Raw genomic sequence first — 17,292 nt, forward strand, 5'->3', positions numbered from 1 at the left:
ACTAACTAAATCCTACTGAAAACATACTAAAAACAATGCCAAAAAGCGTACAAATTATCCGCTCATCAGTCAGCTAGTTGCTTGGCAATCATCTTGTTCTGAGCTAGCAGTGCATCAACATGGTTCAGTTCCATTACACCTCGAGTGTTGCTCCTCTCAGAAGCATAGAAGTAGTCATTCTCAGCTACAGTCTCAATGACATCTATAGCTTCTTCAATGGTCTTCATCTTATTCAAAGATCCCCCGGATGAGTGGTCCACTGCCTTCTTTGATTCATATGAGAGTCCCTCATAGAAAATATGTAGCTGTACCCATTCATTGAACATATCTGGTGGGCACTTCCTTGTTAAGTCCTTGAACCTCTCCCATGCTTCGTAGAGAATCTCACCATCTTGTTGCCTGAAAGTTTGTACCTCAGCTCTCAGCCTGTTGATCCTTTGAGGAGGGTAGAACCTTGCCAAGAATTTGTTCACCACATCTTCCCATGCTGTTAAACTCTCCTTTGGGAAAGACTCTAACCATTTAGACGCCTTATCCCTGAGTGAGAAGGGGAACAAGAGTAATCTGTAAACATCTGGGTGGACACCATTGGACTTCACAGTGTCACATATTCTTAGGAAGGTGGTTAAATGTTGATTTGGGTCTTCTTGGGCACTTCCTCCGAATGAGCAGTTGCTCTGAACAAGGGTGATGAGTTGGGGTTTTAGCTCAAAGTTGTTAGCATGTATGGTTGGTTTTTGGATGCTGCTTCCACAGTTGCCTGGGTTTGGATTGATGTAGGATCCCAAAACCCTTCTTCCTGGCTCAGCATGATTCACATGGCCATCTCTGGCATGGTTATAAGCTTCTCCTTCATGGTTATCCTCCATGATTATTTCAAAGAATTCCTCCTCTTCCTCTACTCCAACAACTCTTTTGCCTCTTGCTTCCTTCCTTTTTCTAAAGAGGGTCCTCTCAGGTTCGGAATCAAAGGATGTTGAAGCTCCGCTTCTTCTCCCTATCATACAACCAACACAGCACACAGTAAGAAAGAAATTGTAGAAATTATAATGGTTAAAGTAGTAGTTAGTGTGAATGGTGCAAATTGTCAAACAGTTAGTGGGTTAGTGAACAGAATTGTAAATAATGCAGGAAAATAAAATGGTAAATGGGGAAAGGGAAGAAGTTACTGCACTGAAAGTAAATAGCTAAATGATGAGCGGATAAATTGTACGCTTTTTGGCATTGTTTTTAGTATGTTTTTAGTAGTTTTAGTTTAGTTTTTATTATATTTTTATTAGTTTTTAGTTAAAATTCACTTTTCTGGACTTTACTATGAGTTTGTGTGTTTTTCTGTGATTTCAGGTATTTTCTGGCTGAAATTGAGGGACCTGAGCAAAAATCTGATCCAGAGACTAAAAAGGACTGCAGATGCTGTTGGATTCTGACCTCCCTGCACTCGAAGCGGATTTTCTGGAGCTACAGAAGCCCAATTGGCGCGCTCTCAACGGCGTTGGAAAGTAGACATCCTGGGCTTTCCAGCAATATATGATAGTCCATACTTTGCCCAAGATTTGATGGCCCAAACCGGCGTTCAAAGTCACCTCAAGAAATCCCAGCGTTAAACGCTGGAACTGGCACCCAAATGGGAGTTAAACGCCCAAACTGGCACCAAAGCTGGCGTTTAACTCCAAGAAGAGTCTCTACACGAAATTTGCTTCATTGCTCAGCCCAAGCACACACCAAGTGGGCCCGGAAGAGGATTTTTATGTCATTTACTCATCTTTGTACACCTTAGGCTACTAGTTTTCTATAAGTAGGACCTTTTACTATTGTATCTACATCTTCGGACATCTAGTTCTTAGATCAGATCTTGGTTCTTCTGGTTCCCTCTCTGGGGCCGAAACCAATGATCACTTTTGTTCTTATGTATTTTCAACGGTGGAGTTTCTACACACCATAGATTAAGGTGTGGAGCTCTGCTGTACCTCGAGTATTAATGCAATTACTATTGTTCTTCCATTCAATTCCGCTTGTTCTTTGTCCAAGATATCACTTGTTCTTCAACTTGATGAAGGTGATGATTGACGCCCATCACCATTCTCACTCATGAACAAAGTGACTGACAACCACTCTTGTTCTACAAGCATTTGAGGCTTAGTGAATATCTCTTGGATTTCTGATTGCACGATGCATGGTTGATCGCCTGACAACCGAGTGCTCGCCTGACAACCGAGCCAGCCATTCCGTGAGATCAGAGTCTTCGTGGTATAGGCAAGAACTGATGGCAGCATTCAAGAGAATCCGGAAGGTCTAACCTTGTCTGTGGTATTCTGAGTAGGATTCAATGATTGAATGACTGTGACGTGCTTCAAACCTGTAACCTACTGGGCGTTAGTGACAGACGCAAAAGAGTTATTCTATTTCGGTAGGGGAGGGAACCACACCGGTGATTGGCAGCACTGTGACAGAGTGTATGCATTAGCTTTCACTGCGAGGATGGGAGGTAGCTGCTGACAACAGTGAGACCCTACACGAGCTTGCCATGGAAAGGAGTAAGAAGGGCTGGATGAAGGCAGTAGGAAAACAGAGAGACGGAAGGGAAGGCATCTTCATGCGCTTATCTGAAGTTCCTACCAATGAATTACATAAGTATCTCTATCCTTATCTTTTATGTTATTTTCGTTCATCACCATATACATCTGAGTTTGCCTGACTAAGATTTACAAGATGACCATAGCTTGCTTCAATACTAACAATCTCCGTGGGATCGACCCTTACTCACGTAAGGTTTATTACTTGGACGACCCAGAGCACTTGCTGGTTAGTTGTGCGAAGTTGTGTAATGCCATGGTATTGAGCCACCAAGTTCTTGGAGCCATTACCGGGGATTATTTGAGTTGTGAAAAAGTATTGTTCACAATTTCGCGCACCACTAAACAAAGCGAATAAAAGAAAAAAATACTCAATCTAGTGGTCTTCCAACTTAATCATTGTTGATTCAAAATCAATCCCCGGCAACGGCGCCATAAACTTGATGCATGAGAATTTGTCTCTCAACAAATCTCCTTCGGTAAGTATACCGAATTATCGTCAAGTAAAAACTCACAGTAGAGTGAGGTCGAATCCCACAGGGATTGATTGGTCAAGCAATTTTAATTGGAAGAATGCTCTAGTTGAGCTAAACAGAAATTGAATGGAGAATTACAGAAAATTAAATGGCGGAGAAAGTAAATCACAGAAAATAAGGTGTAGAATCTTAAATGGGAAATGGGGGTGATTAGCATGAAAGTAAATAATAGAAAATAAAGAGAATAGGTAAGATCAGAAATGGGGAATTCATTGGGTTCAGCAGGTATTGCATTCTTCGAATCAAGTTCATTCTCATCTCTTCCTCAATCAATGCATTCATTGATCTCCTTGGCAATCTTAAGTGATTGGATCCCAATTCCTTGGCAATCCAATCTCTCTAAACTTGAACAATTGCCCAATTCCTTGATTTAATTGCTCATGAGAAGAGATGAGGTATGGTCACTGATTATACCACATGTATTTCCAAATCAAAGTGTTGGTAAGGTTATATGTCACTATACCCATCCAAACCCCAATTTGGTCCAACATGAGAAAGCATTTCTAGCATGATCTCCTCATCCCTTTTCCAAGGCTCAGAGGAGATCCAATTATGGAGAGTTTCTTTCCCAAGATAACAATCCAATTAGATGAAGATCAAAAGCTTTCTAGTAAGATCAAGAGAAAAGAAAGAAGAAGAATAATGAAAACTATGATTAATCCATCAAATTAAAACAGAGCTCCCTAACCCAATGAAAGGGGTTTAGTTGTTCATGGCTTTGGAAAATGGAAATGAAGAAGAAGGAAAATACATTCTAACTCTAGAAGTTGCAGAAAAGTAAAATATACAGAGTGTAGTTTTCTCCAATATGCCAATCCCCTTTTCTAGTTCAAAACTACTCCTATATATACTACTCTTCTTGGTCTTCTAGTCAATTCTGCAAGTCTTGGATATGGGCCTTTGATCTTAAGTTGAAGCAGTTGGGAATCTTCAGTGGGCTCAGCTTTGTTTGCAGAGAAAAAGTGATGTAAGCATGGACTTTGGCTTGGGGCATTAGTGGCGTTAACGCTGAGTGACATTATGGGTTCAAGAACGTTAGTGGCAATCACTTTTCTCACTAACGTTCCCCCCATATGGCCCACGTTAACTCCAACGTTAGTGGCACTAACGTGGCCACTAACGTTGCCTTATAAACCTTTGCAAGCGTTATTGGGACTCACCTTTCTTAATAACGTTGCCTTGTGCCCCTAGTTTCCACGTTAGAGCTCACGTTAACTAAGTTAACGTGACTCTTAACGTGGTTATGCCTTACCTTCGCAAGCGTTATTGGGACTTACCTTTCCCAATAACGTTTCCTTGTGTCCCTAGCCCTCACGTTAGAGCTCACGTTAACTAAGTTAACGTGGCTCTTAACGTGGTTATGAATGCCATTCCCAACGTTAGTGACAAAGGTGAGTATCACTAACGTTGGCATTGTTCCTCTCTCCCATGTTAGAGTCCACTTTAACTAAGTTAACATGACTCTTAACGTGGTTCATTGCCACATCTTGGAGCGTTAGTGGTGATCACAATTACCACTAACGTTGGAGTTTTCTTTGTCTCCACGTTAACTACCATGTTAATGTAGTTAACGTGGCAATTAACGTGGCTCATGATGGCTTTGAGGGCGTTACTGGTGTTCACTTTTCTCATTAACGCTGCAAGCTTATCCCTATTCCACGTTAGTGCCTATGTTAACTAGGTTAACGTGGATGTTAACATGGCTCTTCCTTGCTTTCTTTGTCCTGAATTACACAAATAAAGTGCATCAAAGTTCTAATCCAAGTCATGAAATCATGCATTATCCAATTTAACATTCAATCTTTGCATAATTCTCATAAAAATAATGTAAAATTCACAATATTTGTCTAAATCAAGATGTAAGTGTTCTTTTACCTAAAACTTGCTTATTTCCTAAGAAAATGCATGAAACTACACTAAAACAGTAAAAAAAAGGTCAGTGAAACTGGCCTAGATGCCCTGGCATCAGCGGGATCTCCAAATCATCTCACAAAAGATATCTTAAAGAAGTATATCATGTCGAGGGAAGAGAGAAAACACCCGACATCCCCACAATTACTTTTACCAAAGAGGATGCATCCGGCATCATCTCAGGACACGATGATCCTATGGTCATCACTATCGTATTGGCAAACGTAAATCTCCACCGCACACTGATAGACCAAGGAAGCTCCGCCGACATCTTATTCAAAACTGCCTTTGACAAACTCAGCCTAGAAGAAAAAGAACTCAGAGCATATCCGAACAGCCTATTCGGACTGGGAGACACCCCAGTTCAACCACTTGGATACATCTCACTACACACGACCTTTGGAAAAGGAAACCAGTCAAGAACACTCAAGATAGACTACATCGTGGTCGACGTAAGTTCAGCCCACAATGCCTTAATAGGTCGAACAACATTGAATCAGCTCGGAGCAGTAGTCTTGACTCCACATCTATACATGAAATTTCCAACTGTAGAAGGAATAGCTACAATAAAAGCAGACCAGAAGACGGCGCGCCGCTGCTACAACGAAAGTTTAAACCTCAGGGGCAGAGGAGAAGAATTCCACACAATAGAACTCGGTGGAGCTCAATGGCGGAAAGAACTCCGCCCACAACCCGAAGGTGAAGTAGAAAAAGTCCAGATCGGAGATATCCCGGACAAAACAACCAATATCGGTACGATCCTAAAAGGAGACATAAAAGAATCACTCGTACAGTTCTTACGATATAGCATCGACCTCTTTGCATGGAAGGCTGCAGACATGCCAGGCATAGACCCCAAGTTAATATGCCACAAGCTAGCAGTCTACCCAGAATCTCAGCCAGTACAACAAAAACGTAGAAAGCTTGGGCCAGAACGATCCCAAGCTGTGGAAGAGCAGGTACAAGCTCTACTGGAGGCAGAATTCATAAGAGAAGTCACATACCCACTATGGCTAGCTAACGTTGTCTTGGTGAAAAAATCAAATGGGAAGTGGCAGATGTGCACCGACTACACTGATATCAACAAAGCCTGCCCAAAAGATCCTTATCCGCTCCCAAGTATCGACGCTCTGGTAGATGCCTCCTCCGGATATAAATACCTCTCATTTATAGACGCATATTCGGGATAGAATCAAATCCCGATGTATCCACCCGACCAAGAAAAAACCTCATTCTTAACCCCAAAAGCAAACTACTGCTACATCGACATGCCTTTTGGACGCCATGTTAATAAAGACACAAAGTGAAAAGATGCTGCTGTCCGACCTCACCCAAGTATTTGACACTATAAGAAGGCATGTCATGCGACTTAATCCTGCAAAATGCACCTTCGTAGTAGAAGCTAGCAAATTCTTGGGTTTTATGCTCACACAAAGAGGAATCGAGGCGAATCCGGATAAATGCCAGGCCATACTCGACATGAAGTGCCCGACTTGTGTCAAAGAAGTACAACAACTCAATGGAAGGTTGGCAGCCTTGTCCAGATTTTTAGCTGGATCAGCAATAAGATTATCCCCTTCTATCCCACTTTAAGGAAGGAAAAGAGGTTTGAATGGACAATGGAGTGCGAGCAGGCCTTCCAAGATTTCAAAAGATTCTTGTGACAGCCACCTATCCTAACTCGGCCACGGGAAGGAGAACCACTTATATTATATCTTGCAGTAGGAAGTCGGGCAGTAGCCTCAGCGCTAGTCTGAGAAGACGACAATGGGCAACAACCTGTATACTTCATCAGCAAAGCATTACAAGGATTCGAGCTGAACTACCAAAAAATAAAAAAAATTGCGTATGCTCTCATACTAACATCTCGACGGCTCCGTCCATATTTCCAAGCTCACATCATTATGGTTCGGACCAACCAACCCATAAAAGAGATTTTACAGAAAACTGACTTAGCAGGTAGAATTTTGCAATGGGAAGTCGAGTTGTCCGAATTCGACCTTCAATATGAAGCTCGGACAGACATCAAATCGCAATATCTAGCCGACTTCATTGCAGAATTTACAGACACTCTGGAAATTCCTACAGAATGAAATCTTTATATAGACGGTTCCTCAAACAAAACTGGAAGCGGCACAGGTATCATCATAGAAAGCAACCAGGGAACCCAAATCGAACTTTCCCTCAAATTCAGGTTCCCTGCCTCAAATAACCAAGCCGAGTATGAGGCACTACTGGCTGGTTTGAAGCTGGCTAAGGAGGTTGGAGCTCAAAAGCTCATCATCTTCAGCGACTCACAGGTAGTCACTTCACAAATAGCAGGGAGCTACAAAGCCAAAGATCCCACCATGAAAAAGTACCTGGACAAAACCAGGGAACAGCTCGGATAACTTGAGGAATATGAGGTCCGCCACATACCCCGAGAACAGAACGCCCGAGCTGATGCACTCTCAAAACTAGCCAGCACCAAACCAGGGGGTAACAATAGAAGCCTCATCCAAGAAATGCTGCAGAACCCGTCAATCTCGGAAGAAGAAAAAGTTCTAGCCATAACAGGTCAGAATCAAGGATGGATGACTCCCATAATTAGCTATCTCAAAATAGAAACACTCCCCACAGATGAAAAGGAGGCAAAAAGGTTAAAACGGGAAGCACAATACTACACTATCATAAATAATACCCTATACAAAAGAGGGATTTCAATACCGTTGTTAAAATTTGTGCTGACTTCCAATACAAAGGAAGTCTTAGAAGAAGTACACAGTGGCATTTGTGGCAACCATCTCGGAGCACAGGCTCTTACCAAAAAGGTACTTCAGGCCGGATTCTATTGGCTGACTCTACAAAGAGAAGCCACAGAATTCGTAAAGACATGTCCACCATGCCAGAAACATGCCAACTTTCACATCGCCCCACCAGAGGAGCTTATCAGTGTAACCTCACCCTGGCCATTCGCAAAATAGAGACTCGACCTTCTCGGTCTTTTCCCTCAAGGATCCGGACAAGTCAAATTCCTCATCGTAGGGGTAGACTATTTCACAAAATGGATTGAGGCAGAACCCTTAGCTAATGCCACTGCTCAAAGAAGTCGAAAGTTCCTATATAGAAACATTGTCACAAGATTTGGGATTCCATACTCCATTACCACAGACAATGACACCCAATTTACAGATACAGGCTTCAGAAAGTTGGTGGCCAATCTAAACATAAAACACCAATTCACTTCCGTAGAACATCCCCAGGCCAATGGACAAGCCGAAGCTGCCAACAAAGTCATATTGGCTGGGCTAAAACGAAGATTACAGGAGGCAAAAGGAGCTTGGGCCGACGAGCTCCCACAAGTCCTATGGGCATACTGGACAATGCCACATTCCACCACAAAGGAATCACCCTTCCGATTAGCTTATGGAATGGAGGCAATGATCCCGGTGGAGATCAAAGAAGGGTCACGCAGAGTGATCCACTATAATGAAGAAGCCAACTCCCAACTTCAAAGGGAAGAACTCGACCTACTCCCAGAAATCTGAGAAAGAGCTCGAATCAGGGAAGAGGCATTAAAACATCGAATGGATTCAAGATACAATCAAAAGGTAGTACCGCAAGGTTTTGCCGAGAACGACCTCATCCTAATCTGAAATGATATCAGAACAACTCGACCCGGAGAAGAAAAGCTGGCGGCAAACTGGAAAGGACCCTACCGAGTCGTAGAGGTACTTGGAAAGGGCTACTACAGACTGTCCGAACTCGAAGGGCGAGAGCTTCCAAGGTCATGGCATGCCTGCAACCTAGGAAGGTACTACAGTTAGAGGTAATAAAGATCTTAGGATAAGGCGCACTCTTTTTCCTGAAAAGGTTTTTTAATGAGGTGCCAAGCCAAGATCTACAAATTGCCCGACTTAGAAGGATAAAACACCCACATGTATATATCTGCATTCTCTTTGAATAAAGTTTTAGATTTTCTACAAATACTCAAGACGCATTAATCTGAAACACTAAAAAGTCATCACCCGATTATAAAGTTATAAGGTCAGCAGAAAGTGAAAATCAAATTCACTGCTCGATCACGAAAAGGACCAAAATAGATGAAAATCGAATTCATCAAAAGGTCGACCAAACGGGGAACAAAACCCAATCTCTACAATATCGGCAAAGATGAAAAAGCGACGAAAATAGAATAATGCAAGAAGTTATCGAAAGTGATCCATAGAAAGGACCTGACGAGGTCTTAATAAAAATGGGTTGCTAAAAAATAACTTGAAAAACGGACCGACATAAAGAAGTCAGACCAGTTGACTATAAGTAACCAAAGTTATAAAAAGTAAATCCCTGGAAAGAGGTATGGCTCGCCCTAAAAAAGAGGATTACTAGAAATAACTTAGAAGGGACCGACGTAAAGAAGTCGGCCCAAAACCAAAATGTTATAAAAAGTAATTCTTGAATGAGACCTGACAAAGGTCCGAAAAAGAGGATTACTAGAAATAACTTAGAAGGTACCGGCGTAAAGAAGTCGGCCCAAAACCAAAAAGTTATAAAAAGTAATCCCTAAAAGAGACCTGACAAAGGTCCAAGAAAGAGGATTACTAGAAATAACTTAGAAGGGACCGACGTAAAGAAGTCGGCCCAAAACCAAAAAGTTATAAAAAGTAATCCCTAAAAAAGACCTGACAAAGGTCCAAGAAAGAGGATTACTAGAAATAACTTAGAAGGGACCGACGTAAAGAAGTCGGCCCAAAACCAAAAAGTTATAAAAAGTAATCCCTGAAAGAGACCTGACAAAGGTCCAAAAAAGAGGATTACTAGAAATAACTTAGAAGGGACCGGCGTAAAGAAGTGGCCCAAAACCAAAGAGTTATAAAAAGTAATCCCTGAAAGAGACTTGACAAAGGTCCAAGAAAGAGGATTACTAGAAACAACTTAGAAGGGACCGATGTAAAGAAGTCGGCCTAAAACCAAAATCCCTAAAAGAAACTTGACAAAGGTCCGAAAAGAGGATTCCCAGAAGATAACCGACATGATAAAGTCGGCCGACACAAGTTAGACCAAAAAATCCACGACCTCAAAAGAAACAAGCCGAAAATACGAAAGCAATCAAAGGAGGTCAGACGACAAGGCTCCAACACTCCCAAGAACCTAAAAGGTGTCAAACAGATGCAGACAAACATATCATCCAAAAAAGATTATAATAATAACAGGACTCAAGAGGCCACCGGAGGTCCACCTCAAAGAGCCTGAAAAGCTACCTTTGTTTTTCCAAAATAAAGTTGCTAACAGAGAAGCAACTAAAAAGTATCCAACAGTTACTACAAAATATAAAGTTCAAAGCCCACAAAGCCAGGCTATACACAAAAACACCAAAGAAATAATCAAGGATCCAAAGATTTCTCAGCAGCATCAACACGGGGTGAAGGAGGGCGAGTCTGAAGAGGCACTGCATCCACCGTCCCATCCTCCCGGTTCAAGATCTGACAATCAGGGTCTGACTCGGGACGAATAACTGCAGGGGTTGAAGAAGTTGGCGCAACAGAGACCTTGGCGGAAGACATAGGAGGAGGATCGACATCATCATCATCGTCAGGGTCATCAGGAACAATTTTACCGTCCTTCACAATGTTATCCAAGCTGAAGAGAGAGAGGTCAAGATCGGGCGCAAGAACTCGAACTTGATTCTTCAAATTCTCGTAAGTAGCATTGACACTGGCCACAAGATGACCCTGGAGCTCGGCATAATTAGCTCGGGCAGACTCCAAATCCTCCCTGAGGCGCATCATCTCCCTATAGGTCGTGACATAGCTATCCTTATGCTTCAACGCCGTATCTTCAGCCAACTTGGCAGAAGCCGCCAAAGCAATAGCAGTAGTTTTTTCACCCTCCAGCTCTTTCTCCAACTTAGTCACCCTTACCTTGAGCTCCACCTTTAAACCCTTCATCCAGTCGAATTCCAACTTAACCTCCTCCATGAAAGCCTTCGTAGCATGAATGGGAAGATTCTGGGCAGTCCGATATAAAGCCGCCCCTATGTGTGCCATCTTGATGCTGCTCCGAGTAATAAAATCCAGATGGCGAAGAAGAGAAACATCGTCAGTGGGGATGGTACCATAAGGACCAATTTGATGGTCCACAAACTCGACAGCATCAAAATCAGGGGCGTCAAAGTTAAAAGGCTCAGCTATTTTCTGTTTTTTCGGAGGAGGAGCGCCAGTAAGAGAAGAGGTAGCTGCAGAAGGCTATGGGGGATCGACCAAATGAACTCGAGGGGTAGGAATTATCCTCCTTGGTCCGAGAGAGCTCGGTACCGATGGCTTGGACAAAGCATGAGAAGATCCTTCCCCAGTAACCTTGGCCGAAATGTTCTGGGCCACCATAACTTTTCTTGCCTTTTTAAAGGCCTTCATAGAGTCATTATTCTTTGCCATTCCTGAAAAACAAAAGAAACCATAGAAGCAGATTACAAACCAAAAAACATAGAAAGCAAAGTAAAGTGGAGCAAAATATAATACCCAGCACAGTTCGGATTAGGGACGGATCCCCCAAAAATTTCTTGGTATCAAGATGGGGAGGCTCCACCCAAATATCCTCCAAGACAGTCACAAAAGCCTGCTCAACCTCGTCCAATATTTCCCAAGTATACCTAGACACCACTACGTTCTTCTGCCATTCTAAGGGAAAACGGGGCTCGCCATTCTCATCCAAAAAGAAAGGACGAGCTCCTTCAACAGCTCGGCTCTTAAAAAAGTAATTCTTAAAATCCCGAAAAGACTGATCATACATGGAAAAAACTTTATATCCCTGCGCCGACCTTGTTCCGGGGGTAACCTGAAACTGCAGGTCGATCTCGGATGAGATCTTCTGTGTTGGTCGGAGCCGACGTGTCCGGTAGGTGTACGGCGGTCGGAGCTGATGTGTCCGACTTGTTGGACTTGGTGATGGTGCTGATCCTTCGTCCCCGGAGGGTGGGGGGTACCTGCAAGGGACTCCGATGCTTAAGTTAGCAAGGGTATTGAGCAGGTATTAAGTAGAATCAGAGTATGAGTTATACCTGGGTGCTCCAGTGTATTTATAATGGTGAGATGTGGCCTCTTGCGGATAAGATAAGTTAGTTATCTTATCTTATCTTTATCTTTAAGTGAGGTCATCTTTAAGGGAACCGCCTTTATCTCTATGGGCTTTGGGCTGCCTTTAGATTGGGCTGTGTTCCTTCGTTTTGGGCCTGCTTTGGGCTCCTTTGGCGAGTTGGCCGGGCTCTTTGAGAAGAGGTCGGATAATCTGACCTGAAGAGGTCAGTCGGCTTGTCGCTAAACATCCTGGGTCAGACAGGTTGACCCAGGGTATGAATAGTGCCCCTGCTTGAGTTCGATCTTTCCATGAGATCATGCTTTTCAGAGCTTTGATCTCTTTGGAAGTCGTGCTCGAGCATCTGTCTGGCTTGTTTCTTCATTGCTTTGCAATCTTTGTAGATTTTCTAGAGGTTTGGTACTTCATAGTCCAACCTCTTTTGAGTGGTAGTGCGGGTTTTTTACCCTTGCCTTCTGGATCACGCCTTGCTTTAAGTTTGTGTTGACAACCTTCTGCTTTGGCAAAGTTATCCTTGCGGCTTGATATCCGAGCTTTTAGTGACTTGTCCCATGACTTTTTAGTGTTCTTTATATAGAACCTTTTTTAGTCTCGAATGATGTTCGTAGCCCTGTTTGAGATTGTGCCTTCTTTGAGTGGAGTTGTATCCCTTTTGGCTAAGCACATTTGAGCCTTAAGTTGTTTTCCAACCTTTTGGCTTGTTCTTTTTTGAAGTCATACTTGCGCCTCTTCTTTATCTAACGTCGACCTGTATGACTTTGCCCCTGCTTGAGTTCGATCTTTCCGTGAGATCGTGCTTTTCAGAGATTTGATCTCTTTGGGGAAGTCGTGCTCAAGCATCTTGTCTTCGGTCGATTTTGAGTAGTTTCTCTTTGTGCGAGTCTGGTATTGCCCCTTTTTACTTTGAGAGGTCTTTTCAGCCTTCTTCTGATTTGTTTGTCTTTATTGCTCGGGCTTTTTAGTCATAATCCAACAACTGTTCCGATGGGAAACCTTTTTATAGTCTGTTTGGATGACTTTATAGCGCCGTTTTGATTTGTGCTTTTGCCTTTTAAGTAGTGTCTTTTTTCAAGACTTCGTACTTTTTAGCAAAGCATTTTTGGCCTTCCTCTAGCCGTTTCGAGATGTTTTTATCCCCTTTGTGGATCTTTGCAGAGTGTCGGTACTTCGTTGTCTGACCTCTCTTGATCACTTCTGGTTTCGTCCACTTTCTGTTTGGTCGAGGTGGTCCTTGGGGCTAACTTGTCCGACGACTTTTTAGTATTCTCGTAGAATACTTTTTAGTCAGTCTGGACAATTTTGATAGCCTTGTCGTGGAGCCGTGGCTTTTTGGGCGGAGCTATGTCCGTTTTAGCGCACGTTTTTGTTAGTCCGACTTCTTCTTGTCGGTCCAAGCTGTAGCTTTCGTTGTTCCGACTTCTTTTTGTCGGTCCAAGCTGTAGCTTTCGTTGGTCTGACTTCTTCTTGTCGGTCCAAGCAGCAGCTTTCGTTGGTCCGACTTCTTCTTGTCGGTCCAAGCCGTAGCTTTCGTTGGTCCGACTTCTTCTCGTCGATCCAGTCTGTCGCTTTAATTGGCTCGGGCTGACTTCTTCATGTCGGGTTCTTCTAAGTTATTTTTGTAATCCTCTTTCTTGGACCTTTGTCAGGTCTCTTTCAGGGATTACTTTTATAACTTGTCCGTTGTAGGAGACCGACTTCTTTATGTCGATCTCTTCTAAGTTATTTCGTAATCCTCTTTCTTGGACCTTTGTCAGGTCTCTTTCAAGGATTACTTTTATAACTCTTTGGTAGTAGGAGTCCGACTTCGTTATGTCGGTCTCCTTTAAGTTATTTTTTGTAGTCCTCTTTTTTGGATCTTTGTCAGATCTCTTTCAGGGACTACTTGTATAACTTTTTGTTTTGGGCTGAATTTGTTATGTCAGGCCCTTCTAAGTTAAACTAATCCTCTTTAATAGGGTTGGCCAGACCTCTTTCCAGGGTTTACTTATAACTTGGGTTGGCTTGGTTCGACTTCTTAACGTTCGACCAGTCCTTAAGTTATTATTTTAGCGATCCGTAAGACCTCGTCAGGTTCTTTTTTAGATCACTTTCGATAACTTCTTACATTATTCTGTGTTCATCTTTGCCGATTTGTAGAAAGTGGTTGTCATCTCTAGATCGTCCTTTGGGTGAATCGCGTTTTCACCTTTATCGGACGGTTGTCTTTATCGTGATCGTGTAGTGAAATTGTTTTTCACTTTCTGCCGATCTGTTGCTTTATAATCGGGCGATGAACTCTGCTTTCACTTTTTTGCCGACCTTGTCGAAATCGGGCGATGAATTCTGGTTTCATCTTTCCCGAATTTTATCATGATCGGGCGGTGAATTTGGTTTTCACCCCGCCGACCTTGTCGTGATCCGGCAGTGAAATTTGCGTTTCAGATTAATGCATCTTGGTATAGCAGTGAATTTTGTTTTCACTTTGTCGAAATCAAATGATGAATTCAGTTTTCATCGTGGTCGGGCGGTGAAGTTGATTTTCACCTTGCCGACTTGTCGCTTTGTAATCGGACGATGAGTTTGGTTTTCATCTTGCCGACTTTGTCGTGATCGGGCGGTGATTTTGGTGTTTCACCTTGCCGACCTGCCGTAGTCGGGCGTCTTGGTAGGAAACTTTTTAGGGAATCTGCAATCTTTTAAACAATAATATAAAGATAAGAGTGTGTACATGTTAGTACTTACCTTTCTAGGTTGGGCAATCTTTTTGGATCTCGGCCTGGCGCCCTTTTTAGATTGCAGGCATGCCATGACCTTGGTAGCTCTTGCCCTTCGAGTTCGGACAGTCTGTAGCAACCTTTCCCTAGTTCTTCTGAACAACTTGGTATGGTCCTTTCCAGTTGGCTGCTAGCTTTCCTTCTCCAGGTCGAGTTGTTCCGATATCATTTCGGATTAGGATGAGGTTGTTGTTGGCAAAGCTTCGCTGTACTACCTTCTGATTGTATCTTGAGGCCATTCGACATTTTAACGCCTCTTCCTTGATCGGAGCTCTCTCTCGGACTCTTGGAAGTAGGTCGAGTTCTTTCCTTTGGATTTGGGAGTTGACCTCTTCATTGTAGAAAATCATTCTGGGGGATCCTTCTTTGATCTCTACTGGGATCATTACCTCCATTCCGTAAATCAATCGGAAGGGTGATTCCCCTGTGGTGAAGTGTGGAGTTGTCCGATATGCCCATAGGACTTATGGGAGCATTTCAGCCCAAGCTCCCTTTGCGTCCTGTAGTCTCTGTTTTAACCTAGCTAGTATGACTTTGTTGGCAGCTTCTGCTTGTCCATTGGCTTGTGGGTGTTCTACGGATGTGAATTGGTGCTTGTAATAATGTTTCTGTACAAGAATTTCTGACTTCTTTGAGAAGTGGCATTAGCTAGGGGCTCTGCCTCAATCCATTTTATGAACACCCCTACAATGAGGAACTTGACTTGTCCCAATCCTTGGGGAAATAGTCCGAAGAGGTCGAGTCCCCTCTTTGCGAACGGCCAAGGTGATGTTACACTGATGAGCTCCTCTGGTGGGGCAATGTGGAAGTTGGCATGCTTTTTGATGTAAAGCTTTGACTTTGTATTTGGGTTTTTGCTCCGTTGTTGCCTCCAAATGGGTGCCCCTGGACCTTCGTGTGAGTCCTGGGGTTTCCCTTTTACTGTTGTATCTGACACCTGATATTTTGCTGTTATTGTTCGAGTTGTTGCCCGAGTTGTTTGGTAGTAACCCCATAGTTGACCTATGTCTTTGAGATGTATACTAAGATCCCGGACGGCATGTCTAATTGGCTGGATTCCATAGTTTTTTAATGCGTGTTACTGTGGCTAACCCTGAGTACATCCCTGAGATTGACTGGATGAGGCTTCTGTTATTGCCCCCTGGTTTGGTGTTGGCTAGTTTTGAAAATGCATCAGCTCGGGCATTCTGCTCCCGAGGTATGTGTCAGACTTCATATTCCCCAAAATGTCCGAGCTGTTTTCTATTTTTGTCCAGGGTCACCTGAATTGTCCGAGGTATTTTTTGTGGTGGGATCCTCAGCTTGGTTGTTCCCTTCTATTTGTGAGGTGACTACTTGTGAGTCATTGGACATGGTAAGCTCCTACCTTCTTAGCTAGCCTTAAACCAGCCAGTAGTGCCTCGTATTCAGCTTGGTCATTTGGCTTGATTTGGCTTCCCTGATCGCTTTTCTATAATTACACCTGCACCACTCCCGGTTTGAAGAGTCATCCATGTAGAGTTTCCATTTTGTAGGAGTTCCCGGGGTGTCAGTGTACTCTGTAATGAAGTTGGCCAAGTACTATGATTTGATGGCTGTCTGAGCTTTATGTCGAAGATCGATTTTGACTACCCACTGTAGAATTCTTCCTGCTAAGTCTGTTTTCTTGTAGGATGCCTTCGATGGGCTGGTTGGTCCGAACTCTGATAGTGTGAGCTTGAAAGTATGGGTGGAGTCATCGAGAGGTGAGTATGGGGGCGTAGGCGAACTTTTCTATCTTTTGATAGTATAGTTCGGCCCCTTTGTAGAGCCTTGATGATGAAGTAGATGGGTTGTTGCCCACTTTTGTCTTCTTTAACTAGTGATGAGGCTATTGCCCGACTTTCCACTACGAGGTATAATATGAGCTTTTCACTTTCCCTTGGTTGGGAAAGAATGGGTGGTTGCCCCAAGAACTTTTGAAATCTCGGAAGGCTTGTTTGCACCCCGTTGTCCTATTCAAACCTCTCTCCCTTCCTTAATATACCTCTTTGAGGTGTCCTTTGCGAGATGATTTAGAGATCCCTCCCCCTGCGAATCTTCCATGAACATGTCTCTCAGGGGTGTGAGGTGGACGTTCAACTCGTTCGACCTCTTTGGTGTGAGACGTTCGACTTGTCCGACCTCTTTGGTGTGAGGTGGACCTTCAACTTGTCCGACCTCTTTGGTGTGAGGTGGACCTTCAACATGTCCGACCTCTTTGGTGTGAGGTGGAACCTCTAACTCGTCCGACCTCTTTGGTGTGAGGTGGACCTCCAACTCGTCCGACCTCTTTGGTGTGAGGTAGACCTCTAACTCGTCCGACCTCTTTGGTGTGAGGTGGACCTTCAACGCGTCTGACCTCTTTTGTTTTTGATTGGGCGAGTTGATGGGATCTTCTCAGTGTTGCATATTTCTCGGTAGACATCCACAACAGACACCCGAAGGGGG

At 43.4% G+C, this 17,292-nt stretch overlaps 1 non-coding gene across 1 annotated transcript; it reads left to right on the plus strand.

Annotated features, from left to right (window-relative positions):
- The first annotated feature begins 321 nt into the window (after nt 1-321).
- Nucleotides 322-428, plus strand: LOC130937989 (small nucleolar RNA R71). Its single transcript, XR_009069175.1, has one exon. It is a non-coding gene; the product is annotated as a small nucleolar RNA R71 (small nucleolar RNA).
- The last annotated feature ends 16,864 nt before the right edge of the window (nt 429-17,292 follow it).

The sequence above is a fragment of the Arachis stenosperma genome, chromosome 6 (assembly GCF_014773155.1).
Source record: "Arachis stenosperma cultivar V10309 chromosome 6, arast.V10309.gnm1.PFL2, whole genome shotgun sequence".
Taxonomy (NCBI): Eukaryota; Viridiplantae; Streptophyta; class Magnoliopsida; order Fabales; family Fabaceae; genus Arachis; species Arachis stenosperma.